The sequence below is a fragment of the Otolemur garnettii genome, unplaced genomic scaffold (genome assembly GCF_000181295.1).
Source record: "Otolemur garnettii isolate 467f Iridium unplaced genomic scaffold, OtoGar3 scaffold00023, whole genome shotgun sequence".
NCBI lineage: Eukaryota > Metazoa > Chordata > Mammalia > Primates > Galagidae > Otolemur > Otolemur garnettii.
Window position 1 is genome coordinate 12,572,070 of NW_003852418.1, and position 7,273 is coordinate 12,579,342.

The window sequence follows — 7,273 nt, forward strand, 5'->3', positions numbered from 1 at the left end:
CTTCATAGATTCTGATTCCAACCAGTTTTTCTTCCTTTGTTCAGGAGCCTCTGACCAGGGTTGCTACCAGTCAGCCATCTTCCCAGAATCCCCCGAGGGCTGGTTTTTAGAGGAGAACCAGGGGGCTGTGCAACACAGAGGGAGAAAGGAATCCTCAGTGGGTGAACAGCAATATAGCATCCTGGTTAAAGACAAAGGCTCTGGGGCCACAGCACCTGAGTCTGAATCCTAGATCTGCCTTGGTCAGGGTTCTTACTCTCTAATGGCCTCGGTTCCCACTGCTGGAAAATGGGAGTATTAGAGCCTTGTCTGTGGGGAGCTATGATATGGAAAGGTACCTACATACCTCCCAACATGCCCGTAATGAGCCATGGTGAGCGTGGTGATGCCAGCTCCTCTTGGCCCACCACGTTCATGGAAGTCACCCTCAGGCTTCCCTTTCAGAGCATCTCAATGGCTTGTGAATCGGGGTCAGGCAAGAAGGCCGTGGGACTTACAGGCTGGATGGTCAGGGAGCATCTCTGAAAGCCAGAGCTGGGAGCTCCGGGCAGCAGGGGGCAGGTGCCCTCTATGAGCTCTGAGAGCTGTGTGCTTGTTTCACCTCTCAGATCAGAAGCCAGCAAAGTCTGGAGCTGGGTAAAGAGTTAGGCATTTGTTATCCTTCTCACATTTTCACGGTCAGGCAATTCCAAATGGTCAACTGTTTAGGTTGTACTTTTTAAGTTTCTGAGTTGTGTTTTTATTTACACACCACTGTCTGCTACAAAATGCAGACTTTTAAAAGATAGGTGCAGTTGTAAAACCCAACAGTTTTCCATGTGTTTGGTGCTGTGTGGTCTGCATGACATGATCATAAACTTAGTGGCTTAGAAACAACAGAGTTAAATCCTCCTCACTTTCTGTGTGTCTAGAATCCAGATTCCACTCAGACCCTTTGCTTCATCTTTTACAAGGATGTGATCGTGATATTGAGTAGGGTTAGGGTCTCATCTGAAGGCTTAACTGGGAACGGATCCACTTCTAAGCTCACTCATGTCTTGTTGTCAGGATTCAGGATTCAGCTCCAAGGGCCTCAGTTCCTCCCTGGCTGTTGAACAGAGCACTGTCTCTGTGCCTTGCCTCACTGCTTCCCACAGGGCAGGTCTCAGCATGAGTTGGCTGATGGCCCCGTGAGCCTCTCAACCTGGCAAGTTGCTTCCTCCCAGTCATCAAGGCAGAGTGTCTGCCAGCCAGATAGAAGTCCACATCTTTTGTAATGTATGAGGTAATCCCAGCTGTGGCATGCTCTCAACACTGGGACATTCTGTTGGTTTGATGGAAGTTACTCAAGGGCAGGGGTTACCCAAGGCCAGGAATGCCAGGAAGTGGAACTCACAGGGCCATCTCAGAAGCTGCCTGCACCAACAGGGAAGAAGGGTGAGGTGTGGACAAAGGCCTAGCTGAGTGGGCTCAAGGTTATCCCTTCCTGGAGTGATAATGAGGTCTGTGCACCTGCCCACACCTCTCCTCTAGTCACTTGCAATACACCTTCTTTGTTCAGGAAAGAATAGGTCCCTTTTAGTTGACACAAACAGGGGGCACACAGATACCCACTGTAGGAGGGTGGATGTTCTATCACCTGACCAAGGCAAGCCTCTCACCATGAAGACCTGGTACCTGAGGGTGGGGTGGGGGAAGCTGGATCCCTTTGCATGTGGGACCAAGATTTCTAAGGAAGGAAGGAACTGAGATATGCAACCATTGCTATTCATGGCTTGAAGTCAGGAAAACCCATCAGGGGCTCCCACCTGACAGCCACTGGCTAAGGACAAGAAATCCCCATGGCAGGCCATCAGGCTGGTGGGTGCACCTGGCCAAGGGTTGGGCCCCAGTGAGGCTCGCAAGGGCTGCTTCTTACGGGGCAAGTGGAGAAGATGGAGCCCTTCTGGCCCTGGCAGCCTGGCACAGCTTTGCTGGGAGCCAGGGCTGATCATAACTATGAGAATAACCTGTGCTCAGAGCAGTGACCCCTGGTGGCAGTGGGACCTGATGGCTGGAGCGCAGGGTTCTGTTTGGAAAGAAGACTGGACTCCCTTGGACCAAGTGACTCCCAGGATTCTTGGACAAGTCAGAGGGCCCAAGAGGAAGTATTAGATTTTCTGCTCTAGATGGTATGAAGGGTTTAATTTATTTACTGAAAACATAAGAGCAAAAGGAAGGTATTGGGACACACCTCCGTGCCCATAAAAGTTACAGAATAAACCAGAAATAGCAACTTTTATTAAAGGGCCACATAATAAATACTTTAGGTTTTGCCATATGTATCTTTTCTAAGTAATGAACATGAAACCAGCCACACATAATAAGTAAAAGAATGAGCAAGATTGTGTTCCAATAAAACTTTATTTACAAAATTAGCCAGTCAGCCAGGGGTCACAGCTTGCTGGCCCCTGGGATAAACAGGTGAGTCTACTGTTTCCACTTTTATAAAATAGAGGATTTTGTGAATGTTTACAGTTTTGTGAAATGTTCTTTTTTTTTTTTTTTCTCCTTTGGAGAAATGAAGTTTCATCAACCTCCACCTGCCATTTGCTATTTCTTTCTTGGTATATGTGCAGAAGTATTTATTAAACATTACATTTTCCTTTAGGCCAGTGGAAATTCAATCATGGATTTGCTTTGTTGTTCTTTCTTCTTTTGTGAGTCACACTCAGTTCAGTCCTTTTAATGCATCTGTACACACACACACACACACACACACACACACACACACACACACACACGAGCTTCGGAACGTACTATTTGTGGTTGTAAAAATGAAGCCACTCATCTTGTGGGAGTCTGGAGAAGGCTGTCAGTATGAGATAGCACCCTCTGGCATTGTCCAGTGAGACACACGACTTCCTCTGGTGCGGGCGCATCCCTCCAGTCTAGCCAGACACTTGCAATACAAGGCTCAAGTTGGCATCAGGATTTTCCACTAGACAGTTGTGTTCCCCAGCGGCCAACTCGGAGGTGTTCCCGCCCTCAAGGCCACAGCCAAGTCCAGGGCCTCAGCGGCAGATCTGAGGAAGAAACACCAAGTGATTTGAGAGACCTGAGAAGACGGGGTCAGAGGCAGAGGGCTTCCCTCCCACCTAAGCTTCCTTGCCCCTCTCTGGACAGACCTGCCATTCATCTTGAAGGTGTTTTTTCTTTTCTAACTCTTTAAGCAGAGTTCCAACTGTGACGTGGAGGTATGCTTTATGTGCTTAAAGATATTTAATTTAGATATTTGAAAACAATGGAGTAATAAAAATAGGTTTGGGTTCTTAAAGTTAAAAGTACAGGAAATTAGATAGATTCAGTCTCCAATTATCCTATGAAGATTTGATCAGAGGGAGACTCAACTGGAGGGATTTATCTTCAGGCCTTTGCAATTGTGGGAGAAGTGTTATCAGTCTGTGTGGGGCTGTTTCTTTGAAGCTGATGCTGGATCATCGGATCAGCAGGGTGGTCACAAGGAAAGAGAGATAGGTGGCAGTGAGAGAGCGAGGACAGGCTGGAATAGCTCAAGTGACAGAATGGAAGTCTCTTGGGCTCTTACCACTTCCAAGCATCTATCTGCGATGACCCAGTCTGGTGAGCTGCAGGAGAAGGTGGTGCCCTCCATCACAGAATTAAACAGACCCAGAGAAGTTGAAGGGGGACTCTGTAGGAGCTGGAAGTGGCAGGTGCAGCTGCTGCCCCAAGAAAGCACACAGGTGGCTGAGTGGCAACCGTGTACCCTGCACCCTCCTTCCAAGCCTAAGGACAATCTCTCTGCTGCTTCACTTCCACCTTCCCGGTCTCACCCCAAATGATGTCTCCTGTGGCCCCCACTGATCATGATGTCTCCTGTGGCCCCCACTGATCAGAAACTATGCAGGGAAGGGAATTCTGGGAATTCCAACGTAGCGAAGTTGTCATGCTCCAAGTCCAACAGAGGTACTACATTTAGAAAGAAAATGGCAGCAATTGACTGGGGGCTTTTATTAGAAATGTCTCTCCCAAAAGTCATTTTAAATGTTGATGTTTAAAATATGCACAGGAGAAAATTACAGAGAACCAGGGTCAGAAAAACATAGATTCCAATTACTATCTGTGTGGCCTAGGACAAGTTACTTAACCTCTCTGAGGTTGTTTCACGTGTACAATGGGTATTAAAAATTCCTGCTGCATATAGATAATATATATGAGATTTGGCACAGGGCTGCATACAATAGGTGCTCAATAAACAAAACAGCGATCCATCAAGGCCTGTAACACCAGCACAACACATTGGGTGTCGCCGTTTTTTGGAATGTACCCATCCATTTGAGATTCTCACTACACTGGGAGCTTTATGAAGTCAAGGATGATGATTACATGACCAACGGGAATGAATGAACATTCCTGGGTGCCAGGCAGAATGGGTGTGGTCCCTGCCGTTTAAGTATAACAAATTGAACTTTATTAAGTGGCCAAGCCAAGGCTGGTCATTTGACCTTCTGATGTCTAACTCTTTGCCCTTTCCAACACAACTGTCCACGTCTCTCCTGAATGTGGGAACATTCTGGGACTGCTATGAGGAAGTGGTTTTGTGTTCAGAAACTGCTGCCTTTTGTTTTTTTATTTCCCCAACATCCTAAAGTTGTAGCAAATGCTTGGGGGTTTTCACAGGCTGCTCAGGAGAAACCTTTCTGGAAGAGGCCTTGTTTCATCTGCCTTCAGACAGATCTGTGTGTTCTGCTTTCTCTAAGTTCCATTGTGTCCTGTTCATTCATTCATTCATTCAGTCAGTTATTCAACAAAATGGATTGAGAATTTATTATGTGCCAAGCATGTTCTAGACACTGAGTATAAAAAAGTGAACAAAACAGACAGTTCTGCTGTCATGGAACCTATGTTCTGGTAGGCTGTGGTGGCTGGCTTCCAGGATGGCCCCGAGGGTCCCTGTCTCCTGCTCTGAATATGGATGACCTGTGGCCATGACTTCTGACGCAAGGTCATGTGCACATCGTGCCTTCCATCTTGTTCTCTCTTGGATTGCTCACTCTGAGGGAAGCCAGCTGCCACTCTGTGAAGACCCTCAAGCCATCCTCGGGTGAGGTCCACATGGTGAGGAACTGAGGCCTCCTGCCAGCAGCCATGTGTGGGCGCCATCTTGGAACCAGACCATCCAGTTCCAGCTGAGCCCTCAGAGGACCACAGTCCCAACTGCCAGGCTGACTGCAGCTTCATGAGACCCTGAGCCAGAACCACTCAGCTAAGCTGCTCTCAAATTCCCAACTCACAGAATGATAAGATGATTGATGCTATTGTTCTAAAGCACAACATTTTTGAAGTAATTCGTTATGTGATGATAGGTAACTAATACAGGAAGAGAGACAATGCCCCAAATAAGCAAAATATCTGGCACCTGCTAGGTGGTAGGTCAGTGCTCTGGAGGCTGGTGAGGTAAGGGGGTTCCAACCTTAAATAAGGTGCTCAGGGAAGGCCTCCCTAAGAAGAGCCCATTGATTAACGGCTGGAAGAAGAGCCAGGTGGGGAAGCCCCCCAGGCAGAGGGATGAGCAGGTACAAAGACCCTGAGGCAGGATCTCAGGGTGGTAAGGACCAGCAAAGGGGCTGGCGTGGCTGGAGCAGGTGAAGGGAGTGGACAGCAAAAGATGAGGTCAGAGAGATGACAAGGGTCTGGACATATAAAATCCCTGGCATATGAAACTCCACGATGAGATGGTTATCATAGCGGCCCATGGTTCCAGGCATCTCGGCACCAGGCATGGCCCTTCCCATGTGTTGCTACCTTCAATCCTCATCAAAGGGGGATAGAAACTGTGACCATTTGCCAGATGAGGAAACTGAGACTCACAGAGGTCATATTACTTACCATAGTTCGCATAACAGAGCCTGGATTCAAACCCAGGCCTGAGACACACCAACTAGAATTTGGTGGATCGGGGGCTCTGTCTATTTCCCTGGGGAATCACTGTACCCCGTGGTGCACTCTGTCTGAATCGGGATCTGTCAAATTCATGTTGTAAGGGGTTAGTGCACATATTTCAGGCCCCATAGAGCCCAGACCATAAATGACCCAGTGGGGTGAAATTCGGGGCACAGAGGGCCCACAGTTCTGAGGAGTAGCCGAGAAGCTTGGGGGATGCTCGTCCCCGGGAAAGCAGGACCAGCCGAGCCCTACTTGGCAACTAGTTGGCCGGCTTCGGTCCCGCCCCCGACAGACATGCACGGATGCATGAATCACCGTGGGCAGCACCGAGCAGTCTGCCCAGGACGCGCTGTTCTGTGGGGACCACAGCTCCCGCTGTGAGCAGGGCCTGCCAGGCAGAGTCTGTGGAAAAATGCTGCGGTGGGTGCACCCTGGCACTCCTCTATGTTCTGTTGCTGCCCTGAATCCGCCCGTGGCCTCCTGCCAACCAAGAGGGATTTGGTACATTGGTTAAAAAAAAAAGCCAATGGAGCACTCTGAGGGAAGTTCAAGGCCCAGATGTTAGATTTTACTGCTTTTTTTCTATGTGTTATAAAAACAATATTAGGTGACACTTACTAAATACGTGCTGAGTGCCAGGGACCGTACCAATACCTGCTTTGTTTTGTGACATTGAATCTTCATCAGAATTGTGTAGGGGGTGTGTCTGTATCGTTCCCATTTTCCAGGTTGTGAAACTGAGGCACTGAGAGGATAAATAATCTGAACAAGGTTACAGTGAATTCTCACATTGTGTGGTGTGGTGCTCCTAGGGACCCCTGGGGGTAATTCAGAGTCACAGTTGGGGGGGCATGGAGAGAAGCTCCCCCCCCCCTTCAATCAGAGCACTGGTTTTATATACGGGCTTTCTGGTGGCTACTATTAGTATAAATGAATGAGGGAAAGTTGGGAAAGATTTCTAGTTGCCTACTCAATATCCATTCTTCCCTTCTTTCCAGACAGACCCTCAGCTTCATTTAGTGTGGCACTGTGTCTGGCTAAAAGACACCCAACTCTAGAGGTGGCCCATGACATATAAGTTGAAATCGCCACATGGGGCTTTGAAACAGGGGCTTTACAAAAAAGCTTACTCGCTCACCGAAAGTGGACCCCTTTTGGTCTTTCCTCCCTTTGCCTGGTTTTTCTTGTCTGGGACTCCAGCAGGATGTCTGGAGCTCTGGCAGCCATCTTGGACCATCATTTGTCATTGAGCATGGGAGTTACCTGCTAAGGACGGTGGAGCATGAACCTGGGGTATTAACAACATCGTGGTACTTCCGTGCCAGCCCTACACTGCCCTCTACGTGAG